This window comes from Oryctolagus cuniculus, chromosome 5 (genome assembly GCF_051225735.1).
Source record: "Oryctolagus cuniculus isolate XC-2025 breed Fujian yellow rabbit chromosome 5, ASM5122573v1, whole genome shotgun sequence".
Classification (NCBI taxonomy): domain Eukaryota; kingdom Metazoa; phylum Chordata; class Mammalia; order Lagomorpha; family Leporidae; genus Oryctolagus; species Oryctolagus cuniculus.
The window spans coordinates 170350886-170360092 of NC_142871.1; the positions used below are offsets into that span (position 1 = coordinate 170350886).

A 9207-nucleotide genomic window follows, 5' to 3' on the forward strand; every position below is an offset into this window, starting at 1 on the left:
TGAAAATATTCTTGGGGCCAGTGCTGTGGCACAGTGGGTTAACACCCTGGCCTGAGGCGCTGGCATCCCATATGGGTGCCAGTTCGAGACCCGGCTGCTCCACTTCCAATCCAGCTGTCTGCTTTGGCCTGAGATAGCAGTAGAAGATGGTTCAAGTTCTTGGGCCCCTGCACACATGTGGGAGACCTGGAAGAAGCTCTTGGCTCCTGGCTTTGGATTGGGATAGCTCTGGTCATTGCCACCAACTGTGGAGTGAACCAGCAGATGAAAGACTTCTCTCTCTCTCTGCCTCTCCTTCTCTCTCTGTGTAACTCTGACTTTCAAATAAATGAATAAATATTTTTTTTTAAAAAAAGAAAACATTCTTTCACTCTCTTGCTCTTTTTCTCTCTCCTTGTCACTCCACCTTTCATAAAAATACATAAATAAATACTTTTTTAAAAAAGAATACAAGTAAAATATAAAAGCCCTTATCTGTGGGACACTTTGCCTAAGAAATTTAAGGTGCTGTGTTTGCCTTTTACTCTGAATACTGCCCCTGCCCTCTCCTGTAAAGGGGGTGGGGGAGACGAGACCGGTAATGTGTTGATGACTGCCAGACAAGCACATGGGGGTTCATCTCCTAACTGTATCAACTCTTATACATTTGAACAATTTTCCTCAGAAGCTTATAAATTTGACATCTCAGCCACCCAAAAGACTGAAAGCGAATGTCTCTTTCTTTAAAAAAAAAAAGTTTATTTTCATCCACATGAAAGGCAGGGCTTTGGCTGGGCCAGGCAGAAGCCAGCGGCCAGGAACTCCATGGGGTCTCCCACAGGGGTGGCAGGGGCCCATCATCTCCCGCCTCCCAGAATGCATTAGCAGGAACCTGCATGGCAAACAGAGGCACCAAGGCCGGAACCAGCACTCTGATAGCAGGTGCAGGCCTGCTAAGCTGCAGCGTCACTCACTGGGTCACACAACAGCAGCCCCAGATTTCTTCACATGGATTACTCTGCTCACATGATTGAAACTGCTGTCCACCCTCTTACATTGTGATGTGGATGCTGAAGGGGTTGGATGGTATGAGGCTTCCGATCTCTCAGACAGAGATGCTATAAAGGGTCTACTCTTCTATTTACTCACACTCATTATTGTATTGATCACATAAGTCATCAAAGAACATTGTCTATGCATAATTTCAATTAAAAAAAAAAGCCCTACCCTACGAGCCTACTGTAAAATTAGGTAGGGAAAATAAATGTAAAAATGAGCCTTGGGGTTGGCATTGTGGCACAGGAGGTGAAACTGCCACCTTCAGTGCCAGCTTCTCACATGAGGGCTGGGTCATGAGCTGGCTGCTCTGCTTCTGACCCAGCTCCCTGCTAATGGTCTGGGAAAAACAACGGAAGATGGCCCAAGTGCTTGGGCCCCTGCTACCTCTGTGGGACCCGGGAAGAAGCTCCTGGCTCCTGGCTTGAGCCATTGCAGTCATCTGGGGAGTGAACCAGCAGATTGAGGATCTCTCTCTCTTTCTCTCCCTCTCTCTGTAACTCTTTCAAATAAATAAATCTTTAAAAATGAACCTTTATATAAATGATTCTTTTTTTTTTTTTTTTTTTTTGTGGACAGGCAGAGTGGACAGTGAGAGACAGAGAAAGAGAGAAAGGTCTTCCTTTGCCGTTGGTTCACCCTCCAATGGCCGCCGTGGCCGGCACGCCAGGCTGATCCAAAGGCAGGAGCCAGGTGCTTATTCTCGTCTCCCATGGTGTGCAGTCCCAAGCACTTGGGCCATCCTCCACTGCACTCCCTGGCCACAGCAGAGAGGAAGAGGGGCAACCAGGACAGAATCTGGTGCCCCGACCCGGACTAGAACCCAGTGTGCCGGCGCTGCAAGGCGGAGGATTAGCCTAATGAGCCGTGGTGCCAGACATAAATGATTCTTTAAACCACTATCATCAATATTGTTAGAAATTGGGTCCTTTGTCTCCTTTTTAAATATCATACCAACATTTCATAATGAGCATAACTCTGGTGATTCTTATCATCTCAGGAGGTAACCTGAGACACTAACTAGAATGAGACTGGACATTTAAAAGCATCTCTTGGGACAGTATGAAAACTTAGACACAGAGTAACGTGTATTCTTGTTCCAGTGTTAAAAGCAGCAGCACACATGCTGGGATACCACTGACAGGTTTGAAACTACACTTCTATTTATTGCAAAGATACAGAATACGTAAAAGTCTCCTTCTCTATGGTTGACCAATAGTACAAATATATTTCAGATTCTGATTTTCTGAAGTTATGCAACTACTCCATTTAAGGAACCTTAAAGACATTCATTAGGAGGTATACTTTATTTCAGGAACAAACGATGCCCTAAGTTTTCTGAGGCAATACATAGGAAGAACTTAAAAAGAGAACTTGCATAGATCAAGCAACCTCAAGACTGGTTACCTACCCAAAGGAAATGAAATCTGTCAGTGAAGAGATCCCTGTCCTCCCATCTTCATGGCAGCTTTATTCCCAACAGCCAAGGCAGGGACACTAACTTATTGCCCACGAGCTAGTGAACGGAGAAGAAAGTGTGGTATAGACACACCATGCATGCCAGTTAGCCTTTCAGAGAGGTGGAATTCCGTCATTGCACCAGCATGGGTGAACCTGGGGGCATGATGTTCAGTGCAATCAAGCCACACAAATACACAGAGGCCACGTGATTTCTCTCACACGTGGGATCTAAAAAGCCCCACTCCCAGGAGCAGAAACTAGACTTGGGAGCAGATGGGGTTGGGGATGGGGTTAAAGATCTGAGGCGATGTTGGCAAAGGACAGACAATTCTGGTCACAGAGGAGGAAGTTGAAGAGATCTGTACAGTAGCATGACTAGAAATTCTTGAAAACTGCTGAGAAAATAGACTCCATTTGTTCCTGCCACACATGAAGCATGTGAGATCATGAGTGTGTGACCTAGTTTTTTTTCCAGCCATTCTACTACATGTACATGTATAGGAAGGCATCATGCATATTACATATAGAGTTATGTCAATTTGAAATAATATTTTTTTTAAATTTTATTTTAATTCACCAGAAAGGCACAGAGAGAATCTCCATCCGCTGGTTCACTCCCCAAATGGCCATAATGCCCAGGGCTGGGCCAGGCAGAAGCCAGGAGCCAGACACTTCACCCAGGTCTCCCATGTGGGTGGCAGGAGCCCAAGCACTTGGGCCATCATCCACAGCCTTTTCAGGCACATTAACAAGGATCTGGATCAGAAGCAGAGCAGCCGAGACAAGAACCATTGCCTATAGGGTTGTGGGCATTGTGGTGTAGGGGGTTAGGCCACAGCCACATAACCAGCCCCTAAAATGGGATTTTTTTAAACACATACCCACAAATGAAGATAAGTGTACACTGTGTGCCGTTTCCATGGTGCACTGATCATCATGCTTGCCTCTAGGCAGGTGTCCCTAGTTTAAATGCAGGTGGCTGCAACATGCTCTTTTGTCCCCTCCCTGGGCACTGACAGCCCAGTCCCGTTAACATCCAGATTAGGCAGGCTCTTTTAAGTGGCTGCTCCCCAGCTTCTCTCACCCAAAGTCTGCAAGGTCAAATTCCATTGAATTTCGGAGGTCCACTATTATCCAGGGTCCATTCTCCCCATTTGCTGTTTCCCCCTCTGCTGGTAGAGTCCTCCTCGAGACTGGCCTGGCCACTTTAGGGTAGATGCTCTCTGGTTTGAGTCCTGGATGCTCATGAACACCCTGGACCTTTTCTGAGCTCTAGGATGACCCTAAGAGCCGGCAAGGAGGTTCAGACATGGTTCACCCACTGCCCAGTGAAATAAAGAGGAGAGCCTGGCAGTGGGAGGGGAGTTAGCTCAGATGGTAGAGCACTCGCTTAGCATGCGAGAGGTGGTGGGATCGATGCCCACACTCTCCATCCTTCATGCTTTATTGCTTATCTCTCCAGTTATGATCCTTGGGCCAGACAAGGAGGGGCCTATGATTTCTCTTTGGTTGAGAGAAGCTGGTGTAACAAAAGGCTAGGACATACTCAGTTATTCTGCTCCCGGCTGCTTGCTGTAGTAGGGCCCAAAAGGCAGCACAGCCCTGCAAAAGGCAGGCTCTGCCACTGCATGGAACCCAGCTTTCTGGAAAGGGCGTGGGAAAGCAGAGCACAAGTGACCACTTGTTCTTTTGAGAGCCTGAGAGCAAGCCCAGAAGGTGGATTCTGATGTGAACTCCTTGGACAGACCTCTGCCTGGGAATATGTGCCTCTGATCCTGTACAATACACTTTGAAAACTTGACCAAATGATAAACCACCCAGGCCATGGGGTTGTACATTCCAGAAAACTCTGAATAGCATTCAATTTTCAAAGCAAAAGCTTTGAAAGTTGAAATCACGACAGAAAGCTGGTGAGTACTTGCAAGTCACACACATCTGAGCACTGCCTGCAAAAGCAATATGAGCCACACTGGACTGAAGAATGAACAGGGTCGTGACAGTGGGAGTGGCCAGAATATATCCCACATTATTCAGCACAGGTGGAACTTAACCCCTGTGAGAAATAGCAATCCATAGACACTGATGATGAGAAACACAGGTGATGGGATACAGGGTAAATGACATCAAGCAGTTGTAATGACGTTGAATGAGGGACACGCTCTCCTGAAATGGAAAGAAAGCCTGGAAGTCTCAGCAAAGGAATGGAAGATAAAAAGAAGACCAATCTTTCATTTCGGTTTAGTGGGCAAACCAGATCAAATAAAGCCAAGCAACCAAAAACAAAACAAAACAAAACAAAAACTTGATGGGCTCAGTGCCAGACCAGAAAGGACAAGGGAAGAGCCCCTGACTTGAGTAGGAAACAGTGACCAATCACAGCAACAGAAAGGAAATTTGTTTTTTACAAGTGAACATAATCTTAGAGCTCAGTGGGAAAAAATAATAAAAGATCAACCTTTACATGTTTGGAGAGCCAGAGAGAGGAAAGGAAGGATGAAAAAATATTTCAAGGCTTAATGGCTAAAAATTTCCCATATTTGGCAAAAGACATCATCCTACAAACTCAAGAATTTAAACCAACTTCAAGTAGGTTAAACTCAAAGAAATTACACATAGCACATCACAACCAGACTACTAGAGATAAAGGGAAAAAAATGTTGAGAGCAGGCAGAGAAAAATGAGAACAACAATTTTAATGATGATGTTTTCCCATCAGAAAATATGAAGGCCAGAAGAAATGAAATAACCTTTTTTCAATGCTGACAGAAAAGATCAAGCCAGAATTGTATGTGTGACAAAAAGCACACAATTTGTATTCAGTCTATATTTAAACAATTCTGAACCCACATCCCCAAATGAAGGGAATCTTGTGCTATGTGTGGTTCCTGTGGTGTAGTGGTCATCACACTCACCTAACACGTGAGAGGTCCTCAGTTCAAAACCGGGTGGGAACACAGTGTTTTCTCCCCATCTCCCGGGAACCAGCAGCCCCGCCTGGGTCAGCACCCGGTTTTACGCTTTTTTAATTCTGCCGGCTCCCTGGCCGCTCCTCCCGCACGCAGTCAGGTTGTTCACGAATGGCTTTGTCCTTCTCAGTGTTCTAGGCCGCCCCAAGGCAGGGCGAAGTCACTTGGACACCGATCACCCACTGCTCATGCAAACAAGCAAAACTCACAGCCACTGGGGAACTAGCTCAGGTGGTAGAGCGCTTGCTTAGCATGTGAGAGGTGGTGGGATCGATGCCCACATTCTCCACGATGTGCTGTTTTACATACCAGTTTGGAGAAGTCGTGAAAATACCCATTTCAACGCTTCTCTGCATAGCAAGCTGCAGGCAGGACTGTGATGGTCTCCCATGCCTTCACTACACAGTGCAAAGCTTTGTGCTTTCTTTATTGGTTCAGGAGAACTGTGGTCACAAAAGAATAGGGCGCACTCAGGTAGCTGGCCGATTCACACTGCCCTGCCAAGGTGGCATACAGCTCCAGCTTCCTGGTCAGGGAGTGGGAAAGCAAACCACCCCATGATCCTACACAACACACTGCAGACTTTGAGAGCTGAGCCAAGTGCTAGGCCGCGTAGGCCACCGACTTGCACACATTCCAGATATAACTGCACAGCCTTGCAAAGGCCTTGGAAGTGGAGTTGACATGGAAAACATACCAGAAAGCAGGTGGAAATTTACCAATCTCACATATCTGGTGCACTGCTGTAAAAAACCATAGCAGTAACACCGGACAAAGGATTTCAAAAGCAAACAGTGTGCAGACCTCGAAGTGGCCTGGTTAGATCCCATATTACTCAGCATAGGAAATCTAATTCCTGTAGAAACGACAATCCATAGACATCGATGATAACACACAGATATTGGGATATTTGACAAATACCATCAAGTAGCTGTGATGATGTTGAAGAAGCAGGGACACGCTCTCCTGAAGTGGAGAGAAAGACAGGGAGTATCAGCAAAGGCATGGAAGATATAAAAGAAGACCAAGCAATGACTTTGGTTTAAACTAAAACTAAACCAGATTGAATAAAACCAAGCAAACTGCCTGAATAGAAAGGACAGAGGGAAGATCCAGTGAACTTCAAAGAAAAAAAGATGAACAGAACCTCAGGGATCGATAGAGAAATAAAAGATTTAACATTCACGTCTTCTTAGTACCAGTCCCAGATGATGAGAAGAAAGGGGTGAAAATTATTTGAACAGTTAATGGCTAAAAATTTCCAGATTTCTGAAAAAAAAAATCACCCTATATATTTGAGAATTTAAACCAAACTTAGGCAGGAAAAATTCAAAATAAATTTACATGAGACATCACAATCCAACTTCTAAAGAAAAATAAAGAATCTTGAAAACAGCCAGAGAAAAATGAGGGAGACAGCAATTTTAATGATGATGTTTTTCCTCTGGCATAGAGGCCAGAAAAAAAAAAGGAATAACGCTTTGAATGCTGCAAGAAAAAAAAGTCAAACCAGAATTGTATGTTTAGCAAAAATACACAATTTCTTCCTGGCTGATTTAAAATTGTATTACTTTCAAATATTGAATACATGTCTACAAATGAAGAGGAAACTACACATTCTAGCATCCTGGAGTGTACTGGTCATCATGCTCGCCTCACACTCGAGAGGTCCTGGGTTCAAAACTGGGCAGGAACAACCGAATCTTTTGCCCCCTCCTGGCAACTGACAGCACTGCCCCTGTCTACAGGGAGAGAACTCTCCTGTGGCCACTGCCCATTTTCTTCTCCTGCACAACTTCACAACGTTCACTCTCTCTGCTTCCCTTCCCCAGGCTGTTGTGCAGACGCTCTCTCAGTGTGTCCTGCTTGTCTTGAGCACATGTGACATTTCCTATACTCCAGGGCACTCTGGAGAGTGGCAGGCAATTTGCCAACACTGCTGCCAACTGTCCAGTGAAACAGAGATGGCACCTGCAGGTGGGGAATTAGCTCAGGTGGTAGAGCGCTTGCTTAGCATGCAAGAGGTGGTGGGATCGATGCCCACATTCTCCAGGCTTTATGTTTACATCGAGAGTTGGAAAAAATTAAGAAAACATTACAGTGAAAGCTTCACTGGTTAGCGACCTGCTGGCAGAAAAAGATGTGATGGATGATGGCCTCAAACATGTTCTCAATATAGTGCAAATGTACTTTTTCCCACTTGATCAAAATGAGCAGGGCACACTCAGTTGTTTTTTGCCTTGTAGCATGGCCAAATGTGCAGCACAGTCCTGGAAAGGGCAGGACACAGCCACCGGATGACAACCCTGGCCTTTTGATCAGGGAGCAAGAAAACAGATCCCTAAGTGACCATTGGTTCTTCTGAGAGTGGGGAGTACACACAAAAGCTGGACCCCTTTGTGAACTGCCCTGTGAACAGGCACCTCTGATCCTACACAACACTTCAAAGGCTTTGAGAGCTGAGCCGAGTGATAAACCTCTTAGGCCACTGGCTGGCACATGTTCCAGAGAACTGTAAACAGTATTGCAAAGGCTTTGGAAATGGAGCTGACACTGAAACCACACCAGAAGGCTGGTGGGTACTTGCAAGCCACACACATCTGGTGCACTGCCTGCAAAAACAGCAGTAACATTGGAAAAAAATTTAAAGGGGAAACAAGATCAAGACAAAGTGGCTAGGAGACATCCCACATAACTCAACACAGGGAGAACTAGGAAATCCTAATTCCTGTAAGAAATGACATTCTATAGACACTTATTACGTGAAGACATGGGGACTGGGATATTTGACAGATACCATCAACAAGTGTGATGATGCTCCAGGAAGCAAGGACACACTCTCCTAAAACGGGCAGAGGAATAGAAGATTAAAAGGAGACCAGGCTGCAATTCTGGTTTACTCTGTAAGCCAGATCAAATAACACCAACCAACAACAACAACCAAAAACCAGATGGGCGGAGTGCCAGAAACTGAACAAACAGAAAATTTACCAATCACACTGACAGAAAAATAAACCTGTTGTTGAATACGAACAGAACATCAGTGACCAACAGGGAAATGATAAAACATCTTACATTCACATGATTTTAGTACCAGAAGAAGAGCCAAAAAGGAGGTAAAATTGGAGAGCTGATGGCTAAAAACTTGCCGTGTTTAGCAAAAGACATCATCCTACGTGCTTAAATATACCACAAGCAGGATAAGCTCAAAGAAATTTACATACAGTAGGACATAATCAACCTGCTAAAGAAAAAGAAAGGATGTTGAAAACGACCCATGAATGATTATTCATGATTATTTTTTTCATCAGAAGCCCCCTTACTGACAACAAGGTACAGAAACAATCAAAGTGCCTGTTGTCTGATGACTGAATAAAGCAAATATGGTATGGACCAGGGACTTCAAAATGGCAAAGAAAAGACATAATATCTTTACATTTTTATTTTTTCACAAACTTTTGAAACCTTCTAGTATATGATCCTTCTTTAAAAAAAAAACATTTTCATCATTATTTTCTCAATCAATAATATATTGACAAGGTTCAAAAGTCAAAATAATATCTACAGAAATATACTGAGAAGTTTCAATGCTACCCAACTCCCAACCACATTCTCCCCAACAGGGAATGATTATATTAGCTTTTAAAAATGTATTGAATTTTAATTTTCAATTCATTTTTAGCAGACTCAATGTAAGTTGCAGACAATTCTAAGAACATAGTGATATTCCCTTCCTTCCTCCCCC

At 44.3% G+C, this 9207-nt stretch overlaps 3 non-coding genes across 3 annotated transcripts; all 3 read left to right on the forward strand.

Annotated features, from left to right (window-relative positions):
* The first annotated feature begins 3855 nt into the window (after nucleotides 1-3855).
* TRNAA-AGC (transfer RNA alanine (anticodon AGC)) lies at nucleotides 3856-3928 on the forward strand. The gene has a single exon. It is a non-coding gene; the product is annotated as a tRNA-Ala (tRNA).
* Nucleotides 3929-5377: 1449 nt separating this feature from the next.
* TRNAV-AAC (transfer RNA valine (anticodon AAC)) lies at nucleotides 5378-5450 on the forward strand. The gene has a single exon. It is a non-coding gene; the product is annotated as a tRNA-Val (tRNA).
* A 1991-nt stretch (nucleotides 5451-7441) lies between these two features.
* TRNAA-AGC (transfer RNA alanine (anticodon AGC)) lies at nucleotides 7442-7514 on the forward strand. Its single transcript has one exon. It is a non-coding gene; the product is annotated as a tRNA-Ala (tRNA).
* The last annotated feature ends 1693 nt before the right edge of the window (nucleotides 7515-9207 follow it).